This window comes from Hemicordylus capensis, chromosome 2 (genome assembly GCF_027244095.1).
Source record: "Hemicordylus capensis ecotype Gifberg chromosome 2, rHemCap1.1.pri, whole genome shotgun sequence".
In the NCBI taxonomy this organism is placed as follows: domain Eukaryota; kingdom Metazoa; phylum Chordata; class Lepidosauria; order Squamata; family Cordylidae; genus Hemicordylus; species Hemicordylus capensis.
Window position 1 is genome coordinate 420,740,869 of NC_069658.1, and position 18,740 is coordinate 420,759,608.

The 18,740-nt window shown below is 45.0% G+C and overlaps 1 long non-coding RNA gene across 1 annotated transcript in view; it reads right to left on the reverse strand.

Annotated features, from left to right (window-relative positions):
* Window positions 1-2,743: 2,743 nt before the first annotated feature.
* LOC128341532 (uncharacterized) overlaps window positions 2,744-18,740 on the reverse strand; it is a 105,349-nt gene continuing 89,352 nt past the window's right edge. The window contains exon 2 of the long non-coding RNA XR_008314431.1: window positions 2,744-3,229. This is a non-coding gene — a long non-coding RNA (uncharacterized LOC128341532). The remainder of the gene's footprint in view (window positions 3,230-18,740) is intronic.

Sequence of the window (18,740 nt, forward strand, 5' to 3'; positions counted from 1 at the left end):
CCTCAAGCCCTCTCATGGGATAGTGAGAAAGGGTTCTATGTATGGTATAAAGAACCCCTTACATTGGATGAGAAATATTAACTCTTTGCCATACTACTAGGTAATAGAAACCCTCACCACATTTTAGCACCTTGGGCTGAAAGTGTAAATAGTACTCCTGTGGTAGTAAATGTATAATAATAAACTAAATAATTGACCACTGTATGTCCCTTAATAATGCCCTAAAACGTGACCAGTTTGGTAGAAGGGCTGCCCTGCCATCCAAGATGAGTCCAACATTGTGTCTGAATACTGTGGTTGAACACTTGAAAGCAACTTCATTGTTTGGGGGAGAAAAAAGTGAATTAATCCATATTAATGTAGATATGTGTTATCATATATCATGACCCATGATACAAATCCAAAGATTTAAAGCATATACACATTAAAATAAGGATATTGTACTATATAAAAAGAAACTTCTATAGCAGGAAGATTGCATTATCATTTTTTACTTTTTAAAAAGTGGCTTATTTAGCAGCGGTTTTTTGTATCATATGTCATTGACTAGATCAAGGTAAAAGAGTAGAACCGCTGAACAATGGCAGGCCCATTCAACTGATATTAACATAGATCTTAAAGATTATGAGTGCAGTCCTCTTTTTATTTAAATCTATGGCAAAAATGCTATTGATTTTAAGGGAGCTGGAGAGCACTCTATGTTGATAAAACAGTTTCTGAAGAAACCCAAAGGACATAAACCCAAAGGACACATCTGTGGAAAGTGGGTGATATCACAGCCACTCACTTCAATGAGCTTTTAGCCACAAAACAGTACATCGGAAATTGCTCAATTTCATGAACATCAATTGCATGGAGTTTATGTTTCTCAAAGAGAAGCGAATCCTCTGTTTGTTTAGTTGAAATTAATTAAATTATTTCAGTGACTAAATTATTGAGTGCAAGAAGTGACCTTTTGAAAAAATGATGGCGTATGTCCCCTTTCAGGATTATATGAAATATATCATTTCAAGCAAATTCAGGTGATGTGCAGAATTTAGTTTAGAATGTCAACCAACTGTGTCGTCATTCAGTGATTTTTAAAAACTGAAATGCATGGAAAATACCCTGTGTCACAATGTAGCGTTGTTCCCTGGTGCATTCTAGGGAGCAAAATAGCACCAGGCCATTGGAAGAATGTTCACCTCATCAAGTGCTTCTCCTGCTACCATGGCTGTGATATAAAATATAAAGAAAACATACAGGAGACCTGTTGCTACCACCTGTAAAACTCAGTAAGCAGTTTGCTTTACTTTGTCTCATTTCCCCCCTGCCGCAATTGAAGAATTTCCTCCCTACACTCACCCACACAAAAAAAACACCTGCGGAAAGAGGGGTGAAAAGGTAAACTGCCTAGAGATATGTAGAATGGGAGGTATGAAAATGTAATAAATAAAACAAAACAAAACAAAGGGAAAGGACCATTTCAGATCACTGCTACCTGTGAGAAATGTAGGCAATAGGCAGAGGTCTCTCAACCATCTTAAATAGGCTCATGATAGACTGGAAGGAAGGAGGTTTCTCTCTGGACCACCTCTACAAAATCCTAGCCCCTTAGAAGGGTGAATGTTCAGGAGGCTTTCTGTTCCAAGTGAGCTGTTCTTCTTCATCCACTGACATGCTGTTAATTTCTGTCAAATTCCAGTCAAATTCCAGTAGAAATACATATTCTTATACACTTGCCCTCTCTTTGAGCACCGGGGAGGATTGGACCCAGCAGGGCCATGGTGGGGGGGGGAGGGAGAGAGGGAGAGAGAGCACACATGATTGGCAGGCAGTGGTGGCTGGTTTCAGCAACTGCAGCCACCACCTTTGCTTGCTACTCTGGCTGCATTCACATGTAATGCAAAACCGCAGTTAAATGGGGCAGAAGTTGGAATTTGTGAACATCCGAACGTGTGGAACTGCAATTTCACAGCAAAAGTGACCTGCGGTTTGCCTTAACAATCTCCAATTGGAACCTTCAGTTTGTAGTGAGTTTCACCACCACAACCTGTGGTTTTTTGGAGGTAGTGTGGCATCCGAACGCAGATGCCACCAAACAGTTTTGTGCTGTTTCTGTAACCCTAATCATAGAGAGGGTGGAGAGAGACTGCACTCTTCTCTGAAGCTGTAGGCAGTTCTGTGCATTGAATAGTTGTATCCCCAGCAATGTAGAGACATGGCATAATTGTCTATCCCTGGTAGAGTGTGTCTGGAAGCCTGAAAGAGCACACATAGTAGGTAGCTGCCACCTCCTCCTCTGGGGTGGATATTTTGGACTTCCTGCAGCACTGTTCTCTCACAGCACAAACAGTTTGGGAATTACAAGTCTAGATGGGTTTCTGAACACAACAGGAAACAAATGGCCAAATTACTGAACTTCAGATGGAAAAAACATGCCAAAAAAGAAAGGGGGGGGGGTTCTCGCTAGCAAAATCCAGCACTTGCCCCTCCTTTCTCTTTGTGTTACAATCTTTCAGCAATCAGCCGATAATGCACAGAGCTAGGGAAAAGGCACAGACTTCCCAGTATGTAATCTTAAGAGGTCAGCATGTTTGTAGCTCCCAGTTACATGCATACAATTAAATGTTTATCAAAGTACCAAAGGCCACCATATTATTCAAATTAAAACCCTGAGTGGTGAATGCAAGTGTTTATCACTCACTGGAAGTGTTAGGCTTGGGTAGAAGGTGAGGAATAATAAGACAAAGAAAAACATAGCAACAGGCAACAATGGGAGTATTTTTAATAACAGATATGCAGCGCTTCAAATCACATACACCGCACAAGAACAGAAATGTAATTCAGGGAATTATACAAGCCAGCTGCACATTTTTCAGCAGTGTTTTAGCATATCAGGAGTTCAGCTCCTATCAAGTTCAGCACCAATCCCATTAAGAACTCCAAGCAAGGGTCATATAAAGGGTAGTGGATGAAACCAGGGCTGAGCTGAATATAGATGGTGCTTTTTATGGATGTTTTTGGTATCACAGAACAGCCACTCCCTTTCCACGATATTTTTCAGGATTGTTTCATAAATGGGCACCACCACTCATCCATGCTGATTGATGAACAATCACTGATCTGATTGTGAAGGATCTTCCATGTGACTGATGTAGGAAACACTGCCCTTTCTCCCATTTGTCTTTAGGGAAGTGCAACGATGGCATAAGGTTCATCACATGATCCCTGATTGGCTGGGATCACTCTAGGAAGGGAGAGAAGGAAGAGGCAGTAAAAAAAGGTGTCAAAACAGCACCAAAGAAAAGAAACAATTGTAGTGAACAGACACTAACAGACCCCAAAATAGGTGAACATTAATAATGTTCAGGGCGGAGGGGAAGTCAATCCTAAAATTTGAAAAGTAAATGTAGTTATCAAAGAAGTTATTAAAGAAGTGAACATTAATTGTAAGCCTATAAGGAACTACTACTTATGCTAGGTATGATACATTCAGGGTTGTGTATATGGCATGATTCTATAGAAGTGCAGAATCACTTTCTAAGCACAAGAGTCACCTTCCTATAAATCTCTGTTTTTGTTTCTTGCCTTTATGGTTGTAAAGTTCTGCCTGGAAGCATGAGAACAAAACCTGCTGAAATCACTGGCCAGTATCCTAACCTCAGTGAGTTGCCCATCTCCCTTTCCCCTGGAAGCATCCTGAGCAGCACGAAATTATGTTTCTGAGTGTTGTACAACTCTCAGGGACATATTTTAACACTTCACAGAGCACATACAGGGGAAGGGAAGATTGGCAAAAAATCCCCCCTTCCTGTATGAGCCCCTGAACTTCAAAAGCAGGGATATTATTGCTGCACGCACAAGAGTTTTAAATAGGTGTCGGCCACAGAAACCAGAGGTATGGATGTACAAGATTTCTAGTAGTTGGGGATGGACTAGCACCTGTATAACTCTTTCCCCCCTATGATTTGCAAGACCAGAATAAATTAGGCAAAATGAGGGAAACATGAAAAGCTCACTCATCATTCACATATCATTTATAGGTGGGGATTACACACATTTCCAGTGAAGATACCCAAAGCTTGCCATTAATGTATAGATCTGGACTGGAAGAAGTTACATGGTGGATTTTGTATTTCATATATCAGTTTTGAATCATCCTTCCTCCACCAAGCACCTCAAGGTACCATTCATGGTTTTATCCCATTTGTCCTCTTGATCCACACAAGACAGCTAAGGCTGAAAGACACGCCCAGTGATGAAACTGCCAGAGAATGTGAAGATTCCTCCTCAGTCAAAATATCCAAGGAATGTTGAGGGGAGCCTCAAACTCGCTGACATCCTAATCAAGTGTTTGCATCGCACCACAGGGGCACCTTTAGGTCCATGTGCCTACTCTCCTATAGGGCCCCATGATTTTCCCCAAAGGAAAAGAGGGTCCCTTTTAATATATCTGGAATGGATTAGCCCAGAGTTCTGAAGTTTGGCACAGATATAGGACAGGTCATAGGACTCTGTGTTTTGATTTTGAAACAGATCAGTCAATCCTTTGATTCTTAATGATTTATTGAATTTAAAGCAAGAACTTTCAAAAATGGTCTACACAGCCCCTTTATAGTGGAGGACAGCAGGTCCGTACCTGCTCCTCCTCCACTCAGTGCCATTGCCGCCATCTTGGAGCTCCCCCCAGCTATGCCCACATGCCAGTGGGGCATCTCCCAGCTGCCCTTGCGCAGTGCTGGCACGCACATATGATGATGACGATGAATAGTTATATACCACTTTTCAACAGAAGTTCCCAAAGCAGTTTACATAGATATAAATAAATAAATAAATAAATAAATAAATAAATAAATAAAATGGCACCTTGTCCCCAAAGGGCTCACAATCTAAAAAAGAAACATAAGATAGACACCAGCAACAGCCACTGGAGGGATGCTGTGCTGGGGATGGATACAACCAGTTGTTCTCCCCCTGATAAATAAAGAGAATCATCACTTTTAAAAGGTGCCTCTTTGCTCCGTTAGCAGGGGAGTGCATGTGCAGAGGCCATTTGTATGGTCACCAGACATGCTGACCATGTGCATGTCGGTGCCCCACAGGGGTTGCTGGGAGACACCCTGCCAGGGTGAGGGCATAGCTGGGGGGAATGGAAGAGGAACAGGTACAGACCTGCTCTTCTCTGCTTTAAAGGGGCTGTGTAAGCCCTCATATTTAAAGGGAGGTGTCCATGATTCAGACAGATGAATCGTGTTTCAGCACATCTCTAGAATCTACCCATTGCCTTCATAAAAAAGGGCATGCATCACCACCTTTTCACCCCTTTTAGATTTCTGGAATGGATTTGCCTAGAGCTCTGAAAATTGGCTCAGATGTAGGGCAGGTTAGCAGGACTCTGTGTATTGATTCTTGAAGTGGATTGGTCAATCTATTTATTTTAATGATTAAAAATTTTTTTAAACACCTTTAAAAAGTCAATATCCTATAAGCAGCTTTTTTCATGGCAGAAAATTACAAAAACTGCTGAAACTGAACACACACACACCACCAAAGCATCATACCACTCCCATGTGAAGGAATCTGCCCTTTGTCTTCATAAAAAGTGAAACATGCCCCCACACTTTGCCCAGACCTTTACATTTGCAGAATGGCTGGGCTTAGACTTCTGTAGTTGGGCAAACATGTAGTCCAAGGTGGCAGGACTCTATATATTTTATTTTATTTCAAGGCAATTGGTCAATCCTATGATTTTTAATGAATTTTTCCCTACAGCAGTAGAGCTGCCAGAAAGAATCATCTCTATCCATAGAGTACTTCACATCTAGTGAAAGTGAAACTAACTGTTATCCGAATAAACAAACAACGTTTTTTGACAAATGCTCTATGCTCAACTTAGTTTGCGACCCAAAAGGTCTGTTTGAGAACCGTTTAGCAAGGGGTATGTGTTGTGGTTTTAATTCATTTTCCTTATGAATGCACTATATGTCCAATAGGGATGTACACAAATCGATTTTTTTTTGTTTTGATTTGTACTCAAATTGAAACACCCCTGATTGGTTTTGGGTCCGATTCTGACCACCCCTCCCCCGAATCACCCCAGATTCGATTTGTACTCCAATTTTCAAAATCTGAATCAGAATTGATTCTGATTTTTAAAAAGGGTCCCAGGGCCAAAGTGGGGGGTAGTGCGCAATGAGTGGAAGATGCCACCCAAATTTCAAAGAAATTGGGCAAAGGGGTGATTTTTAAAGAATTTTTGAAGTTTACATGCCTTTAAGATTTTTCTCATAGGGAATAATGGGAGTTCCAGCAACCTTATAGCTCCACGTGGGGGGCACCGGGGTGGCCCAGAGTGGGATGTGGTGGGTTGTAGTGCCCAATGGGTGCAAGGAAGCTACCACCCATATTTCAAAGGAATTGGGCAAAGGGGTGATTTTTTAAAGAATTTTTGAAGTTTACGTGTCTTTAAGCTTTTCCCCATAGGGAATAATGGGGATTTCAGCAGCCCTAGTTATAAATTACTGGGGGGGTGTCACCAGGATGGCCAAGAGTGGGTTGTGGTGGGTGGTAGTTCCCAATAGGTGCAAAGAAGCTACCACCCAGATTTCAAAGAAATTGGGCAAAGGGCTGATTTTTAAAGAAGTTCTGAAGTTCAGGAGAGGAGAGCTGGTCTTGTGGTAGCAAGCATGACTTGTCCCCATAGCTAAGCAGGGTCTGCCCTGGTTGCAGCTGAATGGGAGACTTGATGTGTGAGCACTGCAAGATATTCCCCTCAGGGGTGAAGCTGCTCTGGGAAGAGCAGAAGGTTTCAAGTTCCCTCCCTGGCTTCTCCAAGATAGGGCTGAAAGAGATTCCTGCCTGCAACCTTGGAGAAGCTGCTGCCAGTCTGTGAAGACAATACTGAGCTAGATAGACCATTGGTCTGACTCAGTATATGGCAGTTTCCTATGTTTCCTAAGTTGGCATGTCTTTGGGGCAGATTCAGGGCAGAAAGAGGGTTTGGGGGGCAGAAGAGTGGGTCAGGAGGTAGTGCCCCAATGGGAGGCTGCTATCATCCAGATTTCAAAGGAATTGGGCAAAGGGGTGATTTTTAAAGAATTTCTGAAGTTTGCATGTCTTTGAAAAGGTCTTGTGGTAGCAAGCATGACTTGTCCACTTAGCTAAGCCAGGTCTGTCCTGGTTGCATATGAATGGGAGACTACATGTGTGAGCACTGCAAGATATTCCCCTCGGGGGATGGAGCCACTCTGGGAAGAGCAGAAGGTTCCAAGATCCCTCCCTGGCTTCTCCAAGATAGGACTGAGAGAGATTCCTGCCTGCAACCTTGGAGAAGCCGCTGCCAGTCTGTGTAGATGATACTGAGCAAGATGGACCTATGGTCTGACTCAGTATATGGAAGATTCCTATGTTCCTATGTTCCGAAGGTTTCCAAAGGTCATGCACATCCACTGTGTCAACCCCCCAACAGAAATTGATCACACACAACAGTGTGAAACAGCAACAATGAAATGCACTACCTCATGCACCCCCTCCCAATGCAGCGTAACAGCAGCAGCCAGAAACAAGCAAGCAAGCAAGCAAACAAACAGGCAAGTGTGATATCACAGATGCAGCAGACTAGGGCCAACAACAGCCTCAAATGTGTCCTGCCTTCCCTCCCCCAAGCATTTCATCATCAAGCAACAGACACAGCTACATCTGTGGCACCCGGCCCGAAAAGCGGGTTAAGGAAGGGTGCAAATCAAGATTCTGCCAGTGGAACAGTGAGGTTTGCCCCCGCCCCTACACAAGTAGAAGAGAGATGATGATAACAATGGCACATAATTTTTTTGCACATTTGTTTGACATTTCTGCAATGGATTGGAGCCTGTGGCACCAGCACAACCTATTGTAGATGCAAGCAATCTAGTTTGAATAAAAATGATGATGATGATAGAAGTCACAATATGACCCAATCTTTATTGCAAAGAAATCCACAGAGAGAGAGAGAACCTGTCCTGTGCCCAACCATTAGGTCCCCAAAATACAAGCACAACAAACCATCCAAGGCATTTGAACTGCATAACCCCTGCCAACTTGGCAAAGAGGCACCTTTTAACATGGTGATTCTCTTTGAAGCTATTCTCAGGACCAGCAAAAACAGGGCTTGAGGTCTGAAGGCGGGGTTAGCACTACTGTGTGGAGCCTTGGCAAACTCCCAAACAGGGCTCTGTCAAAAGAGGGTCACCCAGCTCCCAGCCCCTCCTCTAAAACCAGGTTCAGCAAGCAGGGGAGGTTGCCTACCCCCTCCCAGTGCCCGTGTGGAGCCACAGAACGCTGTGGAACGCTGCTTGAGGCTCCCTCCCCCAGGATACCATAGAGCCTGGAGAACAGAGTGGGCTGCAAAGCACAGCAGAAGTTTGTTTGGGGAAAGCCTGTCCAGAAAACAGCACTGAGCTTCCTTAAAGTGGCAGGCACCTTGCAAATGAGCCCAAGGGAAAATAGGAACATAGGAAGCTGCCTTCCACTGAGTCAGACCATTAGTCCATCCACCTTAATACTGTCTTAGTACTGTCGACACAGACTGGCAGTGGCTTCCCGAGGCTCTCAGGCGGGATTCCCGCTCAGCCCGACCTGGAGATGCCAGGCAGGGAGCTCAAATCCTTCTTCCTATAGCAGCCCTATCCCCTAAGGGGAATAGTTGCACAGACACATGTCATACAATTCATTCATTTTACATTTTACTAGCTGACCCTGCACAGAGCATCTGTGTGGTCTTGCACTGAGCATGTGGCATTGCACCCCCACAACGCTCTCGTTCACTCTCGCCACCCCCGCTCTCCCCCCCGCAAGTCTCTCGCCACTCCCGCAATGCTCTCGCTCGCTCTTGCCACCCCGCTCTCCTCCCGCAAGTCTCTCGCCACTCCCGCAATGCTCTCGCTCACTCGCGCCACTCCCGCTCATCCCCCGCAAGTCTCTCACCACTTCCGCAATGCTCTCGCTCGCTCTCGCCACCCCCGCTCACCTCCCGCACAAGTCTCATGCTCGTGCTCTCTGTCCTCTGTCTTTCTATCTCTGTCTCGCAGTCCTTGCTTCCCCCTGCCACTGCCAGGGATTGTCGCCTGCTCGCCTGACAGCCTCTGAGCTCCCTGCTGCTTCACAGCCCCCCCCCCCCCCGCCCAATCCAAATGTGAAACTGCTTTCCAGCCGCCCCGCAGGGTGCATGGCCCATCTAGAAGAATTAATAATATAGAATATCCCACTCTTCCTCCAAGAAGCCCAGAGCAGTGTACTACATACTCAAGTTCCTCCTCACAACAACCCTGTGAAGTAGGTCAGGCTGGGAATGAAGTGACTGGCCCAGAGTCACCCAGCAAGTATCATGGCTGAATGGGGATTTTTGTGCTCCTTCCTGTCCCCTGAAAGTCACTGGACAAGAGCAGGAGTGTCCCTGCCCTTGCCTGCAGCTGCCCTTGCCTGCAGCGTGGTGTAGTGGTTAGAATGCTGGACTAAGACTGGGGAGACCCAAGTTCAGATCCCCAGTACCCTTGCTCTACCCAGGCGGAAACTGCACAGGTGATGGGGCTGCTGCTCTCCCCTTCCTGGTGCCTGGGGGGGGGAGAGTGTTGCTGCTGTAGCTGCTGCTGCTGGGAGCCAATTCAAAGGGAATCAGGCTAGAGATATGCTCAGCAGAGGTGCTGAGGGAGCAGCCCAAGAATCAAGTCCCTGCCCCGCTCAGAATCCAGGGAAAGGCAGGGTAGGGAGCAGCAGCAGTCTTGCCAACACTCTCCTCCTTCCCAAGCAGACGGCAGCTGCTCTGGGTGGGTCCGACAATGTCTCCAACAGGCAGGGAGCGGGTGGGATGGCCGGCCGGCTGACCTTCCTGCAGGCAGGGGAGCCCCTTCTTGAAGCACGACGGGTCAGCCGCACATCTCACCTCCAGAGACTCCCAGAGGTTCGGCCCGCTGTCGCGCTCGCTTCCAGGCTGGGAGGCTGCCAGGGAGTGGCAGTGGCAGATTGATGAGGAGGCAGAGTCGCCACTTGGCTACGGCGGGGGGGGGGGAGGGGGGTTCTTACCGTCTACACACACTATACAGTGGGATGGTGGGGTGGCACGGAGGCCACAGCTGCGGGGAGGGGGAGGGAGCGGGGCAAGTTCCCCCTTCTGCCTTCCCAAGCCATGCTGTTGTACTGTGGGATGGGGCGATGGGGGCTGCCACAGCAAGAGTGAAGGGGGTGGTGGCACATGTGGCAAGGAGGGCAGGTGCACACTCCCCATTGCCTGCTTGTCTTCCCGTCCACTGTGATCAGGGGGGCAACTGGACAGGGGTGGCAGGAGACACATCTCATCGCCCTTGCCACCAGCTTAGTGCCTGGTCTAGTTGTGGGGCATCTGGCAGCTGCTCTCACCGGCATCTGGCAACTGCTCCAGGGGGGCATCTGCTGTGTCCCTCCTGGATCTGGGGTGTGTGTTGGGGTTTGTGTGTGTTCATGTTGGCTTTTCCTCTGCTGGCAGTGGCAGCTGCAGCTGCTCTCTTCTCTCTCCTGCCTTGTTGTGAGCAGGGAGTTTTGGGCATGGGGACGGAGTTCAGTGCCTTTGACAGTGCTGCAGCTGCCAGGAAAGGGTTAACTGAGGCTACTAATCAGGGAGCAGCAAAGCGGGGCTGCAGCTTGGAGCCCTCTGGTGTCCTTGAGTCACGTGCTTGCTCTGTCCACTCACAGAGTGCCGTTGCCCTGGGTGGGGCTGGAGGACCAACAATGCTAGCAAGGGCTGGAGAACCTTAAAAAGTTACTTGTCTGTCACTCACACTCCCTACTGGGTTTGCCGCATGTGCCCGTCTGTTTGCTATGAGGTAAAAATAGAGTTCTATCTGCTTTCAGGAGATAACCTTGTTTTCTGCTCATCTGAATAGCTTCAATATTTAGCAGGGGGAGAGTAACTGGCCCTATCCACCCCCAGCACAGTACCTCCAGTGATGGTTGCTGGTGTCTATCTTACATTTCTTTTTAGATTGTGAGCCCTTTGGGGACAGGATTCCATCTTATTTGTTTGTTATTTCTCTTTGTAAACTGCTCTGAGCCATTTTTGGAAGGGCGGTATAGAAATTAAATTAATAATAATAATAATATTACTATTATTATTTCACACACACACACACGTAGGGGGGAAGCATAGTTTTCCTGTGTGTGTGTGCTCTGCGAAAGAATTAGTGGGTTTGGGGTTAATTTTTCCATGGCCTCAGAATGCTGCAGTTGGAGGTGGGGATTGAGGGTTGAGGGAGGCTAGAGTCTGTGCCTTCCTGCCCACTCAAAGCCTGTAGGCTGCTGGGCAGAGAATATTAATCCTGATATATTATGGGAACAGAGGGCTGGAGGACAGGCTTCTGGTTTTTTTAAAATGCCAAAAAAACCATTGGAATGTGAAAAAAGACAGAATTGTTTTTTTAAAACCACGAGGCTATGCTACCCTTCTAACCACCTACTAGTACTAGTTAACGGGTATGCTTCCCACACAGAGCCCCTGTTTAAAATTCTTCTAAACTAAACAACACTCAACTTTTTAAATTCAATTGCAACCCCAAACCTCCCTCCAAACAGGAAAAAACCCCAAGAATACACAATTCCAGAGATGTGTGTGTGTGTGTGTGTGTGTGTGTGTGTGTTAAAATGGGCACTCACTCAGTCTGCAGCTTCACCCACATTGTGTCCAGTTATCGACTTCTGTGGTCTAGTCTACTCCAATCTTCTTCTCCTTCTTCAGTCTTCAGATTTGGGGGGTGGGGCGCGCTGGGGCAAAACCCTGGAAAATCTTGTGGGAAATGTGGTGATTGGCCATGTGGCCAGTGGCCACAGGGGCTGGGGCTGGTGTCTGGCACAGACACAGCAGGCACAGGCAGGCAGTGATTCTCTCAGCAGCAGGAAAGAGGTGAAAAAATAATTCTCTCCTTCTCATGAAGAAAAAATAAGCAATGCAGCAGATATAATCCATTCCCAGGCTGGCATGCAACAGCAAGGGCAGGGAGACTGGGCTCAGGCTGGCAAGGCAGAAGGCAATAGGCATGACATGGAAAGGAGTAGCAAAGCAAAGCGCTCTCTCTCTCTCCCTCTCTTCTCCCATGATTTTTATGTATATATATTATTTTTTAATTAGTTCTGTTTTTATATTTTAGCATCATATTTTAATTGTGTAATTTTTATAGTCCTGTTTTAATTTTTTCTATGTGAACCGCCTTGTGATTGTTTTTAATGAAAGGCGGTATATAAATTTAACAATAAATAACAATAAATCTAATAATAAATCTAATTGAAAATCCCTCCTTGAACTCCCCCCCACCCTTGCCCCTTCTTCAACCCCTTCCCTGCCCAATGTGGGGTCAGTCAGGGGTGGCAAGAGCCAAAAGAGCCAATCTGGAACCAGGAGGGAATCATCAGCAGATCAGCCCACGCTTTCATTCACTGATCTGAAGCTTGGAAGGGCGGGAAATTCAAATAGACATCTAACACAAAATGGAGACTACACGGAGATAGCCACAAAATGGAGATCCGAAACAACAAAACCTTCGGCTACAAAATTCGGGCGATTTGTTTTGGAGCTGAATCTTTCAGGACTTGAAGATGGGCGATTGGTTTTGTGCACAAAATGCCCGAAACATGCACATTCGGGTACAGATCGTTCTGTACCGGAAACATTTCACACATTCCTAATGTCCAACTTGATTTTGTGTTTGAACTGTGGAGCAAGGCAAACATGTTTTGGCCCAATTAGTTTATGAATGGTCAAGATGCTGTGTGAATCCATTGGGACTTGCATAGGCCTCCCCCCTCGCCTTTTTTTTTTGGGGGGGGGGCAAATTCACTCTGGCCTAGCCCTGTGGGTTTGTGGTGAAATGTATATCGACAGAAAGGATGCTTATTTTGTGTGTGGGGAGCTCATTGAGCCATTTTTGGAAGGGGGGTATATAAATCAAACAAACAAACAAATAGGGCACAGGCTCCAAAATTACTTAGCTGCACCTCTGCATAGTGAGCAAAGTTGTATCAATACAAGATTGCATAAAGTAAAGTAAAGTGTCCCCTCAAGTCGGTTTCGACTCCTGGCAACCACAGAGCACTGTGGTTGTCTTTGGTAGAATACAGGAGGGGTTTTACCACTGCTTCCTCCCATGCAATATGAGATGATATCTTTTGGCATCTTCCTACATCAGACAGTAGTGGTACTAAAAAAACTCAGGGATTTGTGCAACTGATATGAGTATTTTAAATGAAAGAGATGTGCCGCAGTTCCACACAACTTTGTACAACCCAAGTCTGGAAGGCACTCTCCAGACTTCATTCAATTAGCTAGGGCAACAGCTTTGTTCTAGTGTGACATCCTTCCAGTAGTACCTTGTTAGTCAGGATGCCAGCCACAGTATCCGTTTGTATAACGTTCCTAGGAAACTAGAAATAACCTTCCTAGGAAATTGCAAATTGGTTTTTTTTAATCCTAATGTGGGGAAGAAGATGATATATGGGTTTGGGATAGTGGCATGTAGGGATTTTTTTTAAAATCCTATTTTCTGTACCTGGCCTGAAGAGGCTGATAGTGTTCCTGTTATGAAATCTGAGCTCCCTGCAATTTCTAGTGTCCCATAAGATTGGCACAAACAGTTGGTACATCATTTCCCTTTCTCTGACATGGAGAACTAGATGATACATGCAGAACAGGCTTGCTGGCACATAGAGCTTGAAGCTATGCTATTTTCTTACACCTGGCCCAGAGAGACAGGTGTGCTCCAGGTGTGAGATATAGGCTTTCAGCAATTTCTGCTTACTCATAAGCATAGCACAAGCCAATGATACATCATTTTCTTTCCCCTCCAAAGTGGAGAATGAGATGATATATAGGTATGAGATGCTGGCTTGTAGGGCTTCTAGAAAGCCAATTTAGTGAAACATCCTGCTTGCTATGCGGTGCGTCTGCTTCAATATTGTTGCAACAGATTGCCATCATAGGCACATAAGTATGTGCCAATGCGGAAGTCTCTGCTTGAAAAAATAATGGCCCAGCAAAGACACACAATGTTGTATGTCCACCATAGCAGCCCTCAGCATTAAGATCAGGGGATAGATATGAGTATCACGTCAGGGAGAGAAGAAGCCATTGCTGAGGGCTGAGAGGTCAAGGAGCAGAGCATCTGAGCATCAGAAGTGTGGAGTGATGGTTTCAATGTTTGTTTTATTTGTTTTGAATGAGCAGTTCTGTATCTCATGGCATGGGAACCCCTAGGAAATTCATCCTGATTTGTCCTTGTTTTGGAAAAGAAGAAACAGCACAAGACAATGAGGACTAGAGGTATATTAAATCTTGTGATGCAGATAAATAATCTAAGAAGATTCTCTGATATTTCTCCTTGGGAGGAGCCCTGAAATTCTCTTTGAATTTCTTTTTCCCCTTGGAGAACCCTGAAATTATTTTTCTAAATTTGGAGAAATTTCAGTTTCAGCACTAATAGGGTGGATACAATAGGACTTCCTCAGGACCTTTGGGCTGGACCAAGGGCGCTTAGAAGCCCCATTGTGTAGCCACCATAACAAATAATACAATAGGTAATAGTTGAGGATCAAGTGGCTCTGCCTCAGCAGGCAGCTGTGCTCAGCCATACCCACACATTGTTTGGGTCTCCCCCATATAACAACTGATGCACAGGGAATGGTATCTCCCCATTCCCCTTTAACCTACCCTGGGGCCATAAAAGGAGAAAGCAAAGCATATAGAAGGGCAAGGAGCAAGCCCTACAGGCATCCAATGAAGCAAAAGTTGGATTAGACATAGTCATGTTGCTTTTCTTTGCCACTCTGAGGATATAAGGCATTACAAGACGGAGATCTATTTCTTGCAAATTAAAGCCACATGTAAGACCCTAAAAAGCCAGCTGTCAGCATCTGTATAGCATCCTTGTGGATTCTAAATAATAAGCATTGTTTTACTTGTCTACTGTATGTTCCTTTATGGCCAGTGAGCAGCAGAAAGCCTATGAAAGATGCTCGCCTGGGCAAACGATTGGAAATTGAATTTTTGTCCAAATCAAAAGCCTGCATATTGGAGAAAGCAATTCTGCTCATTTCAGTTAGGAGCAGATTTCTCTGTCAGGCACCTGCTCTTCCAGAGAGAAAGCCTTCGTGGAAGGTATAGCGACATTGTCAATGATGAAAAATGGCAAAAGAGTGGCTTGGCGTTGCCTGTGTTTTGTCTATGGTGATGCTGAACAAGCTGCTGAAAGGGATGTGTCAGGCAGTGTATTCAAATAGTTGCTTTTACATTAAATGGTAATGGTGGGGAATGTTTTAAGAATACAGCTTGACTAAATGATTATTTTGCTTTCGACAGCCTCACATTTGCCTGTCAATTACATGCAAATGTTAACAGCCTGCAAATACCAATTCATAACATAGTTTCCCTCTGTTTAAAAATAAGCTTGATTGAATAATAAGGCAAACGCCTACTCCTGCAAAGGAAAATGTGCTCTGTATAATGAATCTAGGTTGTAATGGTTTGCTAATGCAGTAGGTCGCATTACCCTCCAGTCTTTTTCAAGCACTGAGCAGAGATGTAGGTGGTGATATCTAAAGGGGATCCATGCCCTACTTGTATCCAAATGGCATGACTTCTCAACCGGACCAAGAGGCAGGTATTTCAGACCTGATTCTGCAGGGTCTTGACTCTTCATGTGTTCCTCAAATGTGATTGGTCCTAACTAGTCAGCCAACCAGAGCTATCACTGCAGTGTGTGTGTGTGTGTGTGTGTGTGTGTGTGTGTGTGTGTGTGTGCTCACACATACATGTGCATGTGATTGTTGGATGTGGAAAAGTAAGAGTAGCATGAAAAATCCCTATGCAATTGTTACCGCTCATTCAAAATCTGGCATCTTGTCAGATAATTGTAGAATAGAGACTGCATACAGCCTGCCTGTGCCCTAGTCCCAAGAATAACATTTCCTTATAATTAGAGTGGAATCTGTTTAGAACAGATACATCCAGGAGCTGTCTCAGTATGCACTGGTTGGTTAGAGCAGTGGTGTACAGACTTAAGGCTTCTGGTTTTGGTTTGCAAGAGCCTTGAGAATGATCAACACAAAATAGGGGCTTGAGGAGGCAGACCCAGACACAAAATGAAAGCACATACAAAAATGTATATCTATTAGGGATGTGCATGGAATGGGATTTATGTTCCATTCCGAGCTTGGAACCGAACGCAAATGCTCAGAATGTTCCAATGGAATGAGCTTAGAATGTTTTAAGTGTTCTGAACACAATCTGGGAGGCCTGTTTTTCCCTTGCTGACTGTTTTTAGCACTGGTTTCCGATTGGCTTGCAATCTCCTTGCTTCTCAGTGGGCTTATTATTAGGAATGTGCGAATCGATCGGGGTACAAATTGATTTGTACCCAAATCTAGCTGATTCGAGCAATTTGGAGACAGAACAAATCACCCCTGTGGTCCATTGGCTAGATTCAGATCCAAATCGAATTGCAACAGATTCAATTTGAATCAATTTGGGATTTGGAGTCCTCCTATTAATCCCCTCAGATTCCCAGCTTTCATTAAAAAAAGAAGAAGAAGAGGCTAAGCTCTAGCCCTTGTAGAAGTTGAGTTATGGAGCAAAATGTGTGGTCACTATTTTTCAAGTGTTTGGATTCTTTGATGTATAATAAACTTTCCTCACTGAATCCCTATGAGAATTCATTACACACCTTCATGTCTTCTATTCATTTTGACTATCTTTGGACAGTGTCAACTGTCAACTGCCATGTTTCAACTACACCCCTATCTCACCCGCAAGGCAGTGGGGTACTTCTCAGTTTATGTTCTAAGAATTTTTCAAGTGTTTAGACTCTTTGGTGTCTAATAACCTTTCCTCATAATGAATCCCTATGAGGATTCATTACACACCAAAGAGTCTAAACACATCAAAAATTCCTAAAATATAAACTGAGTACCCTTGCAGGTTGGTGGAGTAGTTGGCAGTGGCTTGTGGGTTGGGGGGTACTTGGCACATGGAATGCACTAATTCTTCACCCCCAACCGCAAAGCAGTTGGGTCAAAATAAACAGAAGAAATGAAGGTGTGTAATGAAGCTAAACACTTCAAAAATAAACTGAGTACGTGTGTGTGTGTGTGTGTGTGTGTGTGTGTGTGTGTGTGTGTGTGTGTTGGTGGTGCAGGTGACTCATGGCAGTTGACAGTTGGCACTGTCCAATGACAGTCAAAATGAACAGAAGAAATGAAGGCATATAATGAATCCTCATTGGGATTCATTATGAGGAGAGGTTATTAGACAACAAAGAATCTAAAGACTTCAATATTCCTAAAAATAATCTGAGTACCCCACTGCCTTGCAGGTAGGGGTGTGTGTGTGTGTGTGTGTGTGTGTGTGTGTGTGTGTAGATGGCACATGACAGTTGACAGTTGCCACTGTCCAATGACAGTCAAAATGAACAAAAGAAATGAAAGTGTGCAATGAATCCTCACATAGATTCATTATGAGGAAAAGTTAATTTACACCAAAGAATTCAAACAGTTGAAAAATAGTGACTGCACATTTTGCTCCCTAACTCCACTTCTACAAGGGCTAGAGCTTCGATTTCTTAAAATTGAAGCTGGGGATCTATGTTAGGATTAGGATAGGGTGATTTTGGATCCCCATTATTTCCTATGGCAGAAATATACAAAATCAGTAAAAACTAAAAAAAAAACCCCTCATTAAAAATCAACCATGTGTCCCACTGCTTTGAAATTTGGGAGGTTGGTGGCACCCATGGAGACCCTGGGTTATTTCTGTTTACATGTAGGTTATTTCCTGCTTCCTAATTGTGGCACAACTGTAGTATATTATAAGGTCATACACACTAGAAGCAACAAGGGACTAACAGGCATGTAGCCCAGGCTTGCAGGCTCATGTGAACCCTTGCAATGCCTGCAAACCAGTCATTGAAGAGGAGAGACTGCAAACCAGTCTCTTTGAGAGGAGAGCTGGTCTTGTGGTAGCAAGCATGATTTGTCCCCTTAGCTAAGCAGGGTCTGCCCTGGATGCATATGAATGGAGACTAGAAGTGTAAGCACTGTAAGATATTCCCCTCAGGAGATGGATCCACTCTGGGAAGAGCAGAAAGTTTTCAAGTTCCCTCCTTGGCATCTCCAAGATAGGGCTGAGAGAGATTCCTGTCTGCAACCTTGGAGAAGCCACTGCCAGTCTCTGAAGACAATACTGAACTAGACCGACCAATGGTCTGACTCAGTATATGGCAGCTTCCTATGTTCCTAACCTAGCTTGCTCACAACAGTGTGCACACACTTTTCTCCCCAGGTCTTATAAGAACATAAGAACCTAAGAACAGCCCTTCTGGACCAGGCCCAAAGCCCATCTAGTCCAGCATCCTGTTTCACACAGTGGCCCACCAGATGCCGCTGGAAGCCACAGGCAAGAGTTGAGGGCATGCCCTCTCTCCTGCTGTTACTCTCCTGCAACTGATACTCAGAGGTATCCTGCCTTTGAGGCTGGGTGGCCCACAGCCCTCCGACTAGTAGCCGTTGATAGACCTCTCCTCCATGAAGTTATCCAAACCCTTCTTAAAGCCATCCAGGTTGTTGGCCGTCACCACATCTTGTGGCAGAGAATTCCACAAGCAGATTGTATGTTGTGTGAAAAAGTACTTCCATTTGTTGGTCCTAGATTTCCTGGCAATCAATTTCGTGGGATGACCCCTGGTTCTAGTGTTATGGGAGAGGGAGAAGAATTT